The sequence below is a fragment of the Mobula birostris genome, chromosome 11 (genome assembly GCF_030028105.1).
Source record: "Mobula birostris isolate sMobBir1 chromosome 11, sMobBir1.hap1, whole genome shotgun sequence".
Taxonomy (NCBI): Eukaryota; Metazoa; Chordata; class Chondrichthyes; order Myliobatiformes; family Myliobatidae; genus Mobula; species Mobula birostris.
Genome location: NC_092380.1, coordinates 90581487 through 90591960, shown reverse-complemented (window position 1 = coordinate 90591960; position 10474 = coordinate 90581487).

Genomic DNA, 10474 nt, shown 5'->3' with positions numbered 1-10474 from the left:
TGGTACCTATATGTACCACGACCTCTGGCTCCTCACCCTCCCACTTCAGGATATCTTGGACACGATCAGAAATATCCCGGACCCTGGCACCAGGGAGGCAAACTGCCATCCGGGTCTCTGGACTGCGTCCACAGAATCGCCTATCTGACCCCCTTACTATCGAGTCCCCTATCACAACTGCCCTCCTCTTCCTTGCCCTACCCTTCTGAGCTACAGGGCCGGACTCTGTGCCAGAGGCACGGCCACTGTCGCTTCTCCCGGGTAAGCTGTCCCCCCCAACAGTACTCAAACAGGAGTACCTGTTGTTAAGGGGCACAGCCACCGGGGTACTCCCTATTACCTGACCTTTCCCCTTCCCCCTCCTAACCGTGACCCACTTGTCTGCCTCCCGTGGCCCCGGCGTGACCACCTGCCTGCAGCTCCTCTCTATCACCTCCTCACTCTCCCTGACCAGACGAAGGTCATCGAACTGCAGCTCCAGTTCCGTAACGCGGTCCCTAAGGAGCTGCATCTCGATGCACTTGGCGCAGATGTAGACGTCCGGGAGGCTTGTAGTCTCCAGGGCCTCCCACATCCGGCACCGAGAACAGCAAACTGCCCTCACACTCATACTGCCCCTCTCCTCAAATAACAACAGAAAATGAATGCCAAACCTCCCTCGCCTCGCCTGTTTCCACCTAAGCCCGTTGAGCCGAAGCCCTTAAGTCTTCACTCTGCTCCCGGCTCACTCCGCAGCCCGCAAACTCCGCTGTCCGCTCTATGAGGCTCTGTTCCTTTTAAATCTGCCGCGCTGCACAGCCCGACGTCACACGCCTGCGCAGTCCCGCCTCTCAGAACGCCGTTGGAGAAAAAAAATAACAAAAATTTCAAAAATGTCTTTCTCGGCACTCCCACTCAGACTCTCAGACTCCTTCTTCGAATCAAACCCGAAGCAGGATGTCTGCCCTTTTAAATCTGCCGCGCTGCACTGCCCGACGTCACACGCCTAAATATTGTAGTCAATAAATTATTGTAGTCAATTAACCTTCCAAAGCTTGCTTGGATGTGGATGTCAATTAACCTAAATATTGTAGTCAATAAATTATTGTAGTCAATTAACCTTCCAAAGCTTGCTTGGATGTGGATGAAAACCAGAGCATAAAGCATCAGAGCATATTGTCACAGAGATTACACAAACTTTGCATAGCCTGCTTAAGTGGTCATAAGCTCAAAATCCTTGCTACTGCTCATCAAAGCTCGGCAATCATAATTGAAAATACTTTTTTTTAGTGCGTCTTTGATGAAGCTAATAATTATGTATCTTCTCCAGGGACAGTTAGAAATCTACATGAAGAAGGACTGGACTTACCATACAGAAAGCTGGTAATTAAAATGAATGCACATTAATGTACTGTCGTGTTATTCCTCTCCATGCCTTGTGCTCATCGGGTGGCAGCATTGCTGTTTCTTTAGCAGTTTTGTCTGGTTTTTATGAGGCCGAATTGCTGGCTTGATGATCAACCCAGCACACATGGGAAGTGTGTAAGGAGCTGGCCGCATTTGAGCACTGGACTACTCACCTCAAAGTCTGGTGCAGATGCCACTACGAAACCAGCCGGCGTATTAATATACTTGAAAATATACAGTAATTCTGTTTTAAGTACAATAGAACAAAAGAGAGTGTATTTGCATTATTTTAATCATGTAATGTCATGCCAAAGTTAATTCAAAACAATTGAAGTACTCACTACAGGCTATGTTAAGCATTACTTTGAGTTTCTAGGTCCATTATCTTATTTGCAAAACCTTGAGAGCCCCGCTGTGATCTCATTCAGCCTGACAAGCCCATCCCGAGAGCCACATCTCAGCAAAGGCTGACAGCAGTGATAAAATTCACCATTGCCCTGACTGGGCCAGTGCAACTGAGGAAAAGTCAATACCATAAACCTGGCACCATGCTCATGGTCTACCAGGCAGCGGTGATCTCTGCTCTCCTCCGTGTTTCTGGGATCTGGACTACCTCCAGCAGGCATCTCAAATTACTGGAAAGACACCACCAACACTGTTCACCTTAAGAGGCTTCAAATTCACAGCAAGGATAAGCAATCCAATGTCAGTGTCTTTTTCAGGCTAATATTCCCTTTACTGAGACCCTAATTATCTTCAATCATCTCCTGTTATGCAGCTATCACATTCCCAACACCACACTCTCGATACAGACACTTCTCAAATCCCTGGCTCATGCCCACTCAAGTTGGATAAGGTGTGTTCACCATAGCGCTGGGAGCCCTGACTGAATGTATTGCAAGTGTGCAGAAACCTGCTGCAAACAACAACAGGAATGCGACACCCTGCTAACCCTGCCATTCATCAGAAACTTTCTGATGCATCCATGGAAGATTCTGCAATTTCAGCATTGGCTTTATCAGTCACTTCATAAGCTATGGACTAGAGAGAAAGCAAATGGTTTTCGAACCCAAAGGATTGCCTATGGCAGAGAAGAAGACAGTAAATTACATGGATGAAAGAAAAATGGAGGGTTATGGAGGAAGGAAGGGTGAGATTGATCTTGGAGTGGGTTAAAGGGTGGTATGACATCATGGGCCAAAGGGCCTGTACTGGTATAGTTCTATGTTCTAATTCTAATTCTCTGGACGGTCCAGAGAAGAGCAGTTGTCAAACCAAGCTGAAATGCAACCTGTTGGATTACTTTCTATAGCACAGATGTAGAAATGCCTCGTGGGCTAGATGAACCTCAGCAAAGGACTGTACTACTAATATACAATGTGTTATTTCTTGCACAGATTTGACAGTATGCTATCATATCTAAGAACACTGAGTGCTCTGAGTTGGTATAATATCCATAACCATCAAGATTGTGCACTTGCATGAGTTTTAGTTGTTGAGAGAGTTACACATCTGATCCATTGGTATTTTTGTCCAATGTAATATTATAATCCATGATCAACAAAGAGGCTGGATATAAGAAGCAAATTATTCTTCATGAAGACATAGTTTAAATAGTTTTATTCCTTCTGGAGTCGTTTTTCCTTTGCTGGTGCTTTGGCTCAGGGACCAGTAGTATTAGCTCTTCTGGTCCAGATTCTTACACAGACGGAACAACCAGCAGAATCAGCAAAATCTCTCTAATATTTGGAGCAGATTAGTAGTTCACCTTAGGTAAATTGGCAAAAATGAGGGCAGATATTTGAGGTTAAAAAAAATCATGAGTGTAGTTACTCTGAATTTTGAATTACTCTGACAGATCATATTCAGTCCTGGAAATGGTTGAAGAAAGAAAGTAGTGAATGCCAGAAATCTGAAATAGAAACAGAAACTGCCAGAAACACTCAGCCGATCAGCCAGCATCTGTGTGAAGAGAAACAGAGTAAATGTTTTGGACCAATTTATTCAGGTCAGTTTATTTTTGTTATTGTCCAGGTTCCTTCATGCAAATTGTGAGACTGGATCTGGTTCAAGACCTAGTGTCTGGGCCCTATCATTGACAAGTCTGGAGCTCAAGGCCTTGATTTCAGGTCCTCAATTGTCATCATTGGCAAGAGCTTGGTTGATACCGAAGATTGAAGCATGAAAGTCAGTCAGAAGTCTAGATCAAAGCCTGAAATTTCAATTGGAAGTCCAGAAGTTGAGGCCCAATGCCAGACCCCAAGTCTGTGAATCTCTGTGGGTCTGCTGGGGAAGTGAAGATGTAATGTCTGTGAATCGCTGAGCGCGCTGGAGGCTGAAGGCCGAAGATGGCCTGTCCTGGCTTGAGGACTGTGTATGTGCATGGGTGCGTATGTGCATTAGGGGGGAATGGGACTCATTTCACTGTGGTGCTTGGTTGTTTGGTTTTTCTGTTTTGTCATGTTCCGTGTTGCTCTGCTCAGAATTCTGGGCATGCTTTGTTAGTGCCGGAATGTATGGTAACAGCACATTCTTTGATGTATTGATGTAAATGCAAGTGACACAGTTCACTGTATGTTTTGATGCATATGTGATAAAAAAAAATTGAATCTGAATCTTGAACCTGAGTCTGAATCTCAAAAACATTAGCCATGAAAGCACAGCAGCATCTCCACTTCTGAGGAGATTGAGGTGAACTAGGCATCCCGCCCTATTCTAACCAATTTTACCGGAGCACCATTGAGAATATGCTGAAAAGCTGCATCACCATCTTGCATGGGAATTGCAAGGCATCTGACTGCAAGATCCTACAAAGAATTGTGAGGACTGCTGAGAGTATCATTCGGGTCACTCTTCCACCTACCAAGATACTTACTAGGATCTTGTATTGTCAATGATCCATCCCATCTGCCCAACAATCTCTTTGACCTCCTGCCATCCAGCACAAGGTACCATAACATTAGGACAAGACTGTTAGAATGGGAAACAGCTTCTTTCCCCAGTCTGTGAGACTGCGAAACTCCCTTGCACTACCCAGGTCTCATCATGTATGTAGTGCCAGTAGTGTATACTGCTTACGTTCTGCTTTGTGTCACAAATACACCTTACTATTCGTTAATTTATCTGTGGTAATTATTACCTGATGTATTGTGTGTGAGATATATGTACTGTGTTGTGCAACTTGTTCTGGAGGAACGCTGCTTCATTTGGTGGTCAGTGTGAAGACAGTTACGCGGGCGAGTGACAACAAACTTGACCCCGAACTCAAATTTTTACTTAGATTTAATCCTTAAGCTATTTAATGGTTCTTTAGACTTAAGGGTTGTTAGATATGATAGGAATGCATTGCAGCTATTTGATAATGTGCCTTGGAGGTGCCAAATTTTGTGGATACAGTACAGTAACTGGTTTTTCTTGTCACATGCCACAGATACTGGGTAGTGGGGTGGAGATACATCTCTACCAAAGGAGGTGTAAGACGCCTTGGTTAAGAGCTATTGAGGCCCTGGTTGAGAGATAAAAGAGGGTGCATAGCAGGTACAGGCAAGAAGGAACAAATGAGGTGCTTGTGGAGTACAAGGAATGCAAGAGAACACTTAAGAAAGAAATCAGGAAGGCTAAAAGAAGGCATGAAATTGCTCTAGCAGACAAGATGAAGGAGAATCCCATGGGACTCGACAGATATGTGCAGAGCAAAAAGATTGCAAGAGACAAAATTAGTCCTCTGGAAGACCAGAATGGTAATCCATGCATGGAATCAAAACAGATGAGGAAGATTTTAAATGTACTCTTTGCATCTGTATTTACTTAGGAGATGATACAGAATCCATAGAGGTGGGGCAAAGTAGTATCAATTCATGGACCCTGTACAGATTACAAAGGAGGAGGTGTTTGCTACCCTGAGGTAAATAAGGGTGGATATATCCCCCGGACCTGACAAGGTGTTTCTTCAGCAAGTGTAGAAATTGTTGGGGCCCTTGCAAAGATATTTAAAGCATCCTTAGTGACAGGAGAAGTACTAGAAGATTGGAGGCTAATAAACATTGTTCTGCTGTTTAAAAAAGGCTCTAACAAAAACTAAGAAATTATAGGCTGGTGAGTCTGACTTAGTTGTGGGAAAGTTATTGGAAGGTGTTCTAAGGGACCAAATATAAGGGGAGAAGTGAACTGATTAAGGATAGCAGAATGGTTTTGTGCATGGTAGGTCATGTCCAACCAATCTTACAAAATTTTTCAATGAGGTTATCAGGAAAGCAGATGAAGGCAAAGTGGTGGATGTTGTCTACATGGACTTTAGCAAGGCATTTGACAAGGTCCCACTTGGGAGGCTGCTCAAGAAGGTTCAGTCGCTTGGTATTTAGGATGAGATAGTAAATTGGATTAGACGTTGGCTTTATGGGAGAAGCCAGAGAGTGGTAGTAGAAGGTTGGCTCCCCGACTGGAAGCCTGTGACTAGTGGTGTGCCGCAGGGCTCGGTTTTGGGTCCTTTGTTGTTTGTCATCTATATCAATGATCTGAAAGATTATTGTGATTAACTGGATCAGAAAACTTGTGGATGACACCAGGATTGGGTGTGTAGTGGACAGTGAGGAAGGCTATCATAGCTTACAGAGGGATCGGCATCAGCTGGAAAATGGGCTGAAAAATGGCAGGTGGAATTTAATGCAGACAAGTGCGAGAATTTGCACTTCGGTGGGACCAACCAGGGTAGGCCTTACACACTGAACAGAAGGGTACTCAGGAGTGTGGTAGAACAAAGGGATCTGGGAATACAGATCCATAATTTGTTGAAGGTAGTGTCACAGGTAGATAGGTTCATAAAGATAGCTTTTGGCATATTGGCCTTCATAAATCAATGTATTGAGTACAGAAGATGGAGTATTATGTATGAGATGTTGGTGAGGCCTAATCTGGAGTACTATGTGCAGTTTTGGTCACCAACCTACAGGAAAGATGTAAACAAGGTTGAAAAAGAGCAGAACAAATCTGCAAGGATGTTGCCAGGTCTGGAGGACCTGAATTGTAAGGAAAGATTGAATAGGTTAGGACTGTGTTCTTTAGAACATGGAAGATTGAGAGGAAACTTGATAAAGGTATACAAAATTATGAGGGGTACAGATCGGTTAAATGCAAACTGTTTTTTTTCCACTGAGGCTGGGTGGGACTACGACCAGAGGTCATGGTTTAAAGATGAAAGGTGAGATTTAAGGGGAACGTGAGAGGAAACTTCTTCACTCAGACGGTCATGAGAGTGTGGAATGAGCTGTTAGCACAAATGGTGCATGAAAGCTCAATTTCAACAGGAAAGAGAAGTCTGGATAGATACATGGATAGCAGGGATATGGATATGCTCCCTCTGCAAGCTGATGGGAGTAAGCAGTTTAATTGATTTCGACATGGACTAAATGGGACAATGGGCTGTTTCTGTGCTGTACTTCTCGATAACTCTAGGATTCTAATATCTGGTATCTTATATAACCTGAAAGATTATGTGCAGCACCATCTTGTGGTTGTATTTTGCTAGTACACTTCATTCAACCATGATTTTTTGGCAACACGCAAAAAATGCTGGACAAACTCAGCAAATCAGGCAGCATCTATGGAGGGAAATAAACAGTCGAAAACTCAGACGAGATAAAGGATCTCAGCCTGAACTGTACACTGTTTATTTCCCTCCATAGATGCTGCCTGACTTGCTGAGTTCTTCCAGCATTTTGTGCATGTTGCACAAGATTTTCAGCATCTTCGGAGTCTCCTGCATCCATGATTATTTGGCAATTGTGATTACAGGAGAATATGCAATCATCATGTCATTAACTCAGTATATCTCATACACAGTGCTGTAATGATATTGCATTATCAAAATGAGGTCATTTATATTCTTGGAATATATTTTACTTGCATGATTTTACATATTTTGTACATCAATGAACATTCTAATTCCCTGTACTATGTTCATGTGCTTTTTTTAAAGTTATATTAGGCCTTTACTGCTTTATCTGAAGATCATTTCAAATGCTGATTGCCAGCCAGAACTAAGATGCACACTTCTGTCTCTAAGTCGGCTGGTTGCAGGGTCAAGCTCCGCTCCAGAAATTTCAGCATTAAAATCTCGGATGAAGTCTAAACGCAGAGTCAGGGAAGTGTTTCACTGTGGGAAATGCTGTTCTTCAGACGATTTAATAGCCTGGTACCCTGTCTGCAGTCTACGGCCAATGTGAAAGATTCCACTGTATTCTCCTAGACAGAATATATCCCTGTATCCTGGTCATTATACCTCACTGAACATCATTAAAACAAATCATCTTGTCATTATGACGTTTTGTGGGACTTTATTCTGCAAAACCTGCCAGATTTTCCTATATTCCTACAACAATGTTCAACCATTCATTACAATCCTTTCAGAATTACTTAATTGTCTGCAAAGAGCATTCTTCATTGTTAATTGCATCTTTATTGTATCCTGAATGCCTCCTTTTCTTTCAATAAGACACAAAGCTAAAAATACAATCTTTTCAGAGCCATAGGTTTTGTTTTTACTCACGATGTATGGGGTGGGCAATATTTCTTTTCATTTTAAGGAGGTGAGCATCGCAGGCTGAGGCCGCACTTATTTGCCCGTCCTTAACTGTCCTTGAGAAGGTGGTGCTGAACTGCCTTCCTGAACTGCTTAAGTCCTTAAGGTTGCCATTAGTGAGAGAGTTTCAGATTTTGACAATGAGAATTGAATCCATGAGCTGTTTGGTTTCTTTTATCTTTGCCCTTTGATACTTTGAACATTATTCATAAAATGGATGCACTCTGCTCTTTGCTTTATGCCACAGCTTACATTTATCTCATCTACTTCAATGAAGAAAAACGTACAAAATTAAAACTTTAAACCTAATGGTATTAAATGCCTCTAAAAGAAAAATAATTTTGTTCGGAAGAAGATGGCACCAGCGAACAACACTACAAAGGGCAGCATCCTCCAGACATTTCACAAAACTACTCTTTCACATCTTCCTTTTCTTTCAAATATGGTTCTGCTACTGTTAGACTTGTAACCTACTGTTCAGTGTCTGTGATCTACATTTTGGTGGTGTGTTTTTGGGCTGTTGAGCAATCTGGTGCTTTGCTGTCTCCAAGAGGGTTCAATGAGGCTTCGAGCAAAATGTGCGACCTTGAGGCCAAGAAATCTGGAGATGGGGCACAAGCCCATGATTGACTCCACTTCTCACCGATCTTGCTGATTAAAGTGCAAGGAAGATTGAAATCATCGAGACGAGTGGATGTTGAGTGCCATCTACCAGCCTTTCACTCAGTCCTGCTGGGGGAAGGTGCTGGATCAAGGTTTAATCAACGCGGTCTGTGTATTGGACTCTATGCTTCACATTATGATGTGTTTCTAGTTTCTGGTTGCTCTTTTTTTGTTGCTATTTTGAATCGGGGCAGCCTGCAGAGAACAAACACTGAGCTGAAATGAAATATGTCTGGACGCTATCATTTTTGTTTTTTATATCCTGTTTTTTGTGGGGTTTTTTTGTTGCTGCTTCCATGAATTTTTTTTTGCACGTGTGGTGTTGATGTTTTTCATTGAATGTGTTCCATAGTTTTTCTTTGTTTTTTTTTAATTGAAATACAGTGTGGAATAAGCCCTTCTGGCCCTTAGTGGTTTGGTGGCTGTGTGTGGGGAAGATGAGTCTTAGAGTTGTATACTGCATACATACTTTGATAATGAATGTACTTTGAACTTTGAACTACCCTCTCTGTAGCAGTCCACACCAAAGTTCAGATAGAGAGACGAGATGGAATCAAACAAGAAGAAAACAGAACTTTCCCTGAAGTTCTGAAGTTGGAATGAGAGCGTTTTATGCACAGGGTTTTAAACAAAGTAAGTACAATTAAAATGTATTTTTCTTCAAAGTTCAAAGTACATTTATTATTAAGGTATGTATAAATTATACAACCTTGAGATTTGTCTGCTTACAGGTACACAAAAAACAAGAAACCAGAAAGAATACAATTTTAAAGAAATACCAACACCCAATACACAGAGAGAGAGAAAAAAACATGCAAAAAACAAAGCAAGCATCAGCATTCAGAATGAAATTGAGCCCATAGATCCGAAGTCTGGAGCAGCCAGAGTAGGCCCATAGCCTCAGTCTCACTTCATCACACAGTGGGGCAAATCACCTCAAAGCCCACAGACACTAAGCCCGGAGTATGACACAGCCTCAGCCACAACGCCAAGGAGAACAGAGTAAACCATCATGGAGCAGAAACAGCCGTGAGCCTCGCCTCCAGTCCTGAGACCCTGCTTTTCAGTCCACCTGCCCCAATGTATAAACCGTCCAGGCACTAGGTTGTGCCCTGTACTAAGACCTGGGGCCCACCGCAGCAATATGCTCTGGGCCTACCCATACTCGACCTTTCCAAATTGGCCCAGCACTAAGATGGATCCAACCTTGCTTCCAGTTTAGGTGGACGAGCTCCGAAACAACTCTGCTCCAACTTTTCTCCGCTCTGCTCGCTCCAACTCCATCTTGAACATGTCTTGACCATGTTCCAACTTCATCTCGCGTCCGCACACCTCTACCCCTGGATCAGCCTCACTTTCACTTGCTTCTTCATTGTTCGTGGTGATTGGTTACCACAACTTTCCACATAAAAAGTATTGGTAATAGATTATTCAGTCATATTCCTTGCTTTGAAAACCACCAGTAAACTGTCGCCCACATTCAATAGTGCCATCTTAAACCTGAAGTGGCCTGTGGGGCTGCTAATTAACGATCAGAAAGGCACTGAACTGCTAAGCTGGTGGAGTCTAATCAACGTTCTAAAAACTATCTAAAAGGTGTCTGCTTCAGATGCAGATAAAATTAGTTCACAAATTTACCAGCAATTTCAATGGATGTTCTAAATAGTTTACAGGGCATCTCACCCCTATGTTGGTTTGTATCCATTCTATTTTCAAAAGAATATAGGTAAAGTTTAGCACTCACTATGACCAGATACAATATTTCCAAAGTTTCATCTACTATAATGTACGTTGGCTGGTGTCGACAGCAATTGTATGTGTCTCCCTTTGGTTGTGATGGTTCTCTGA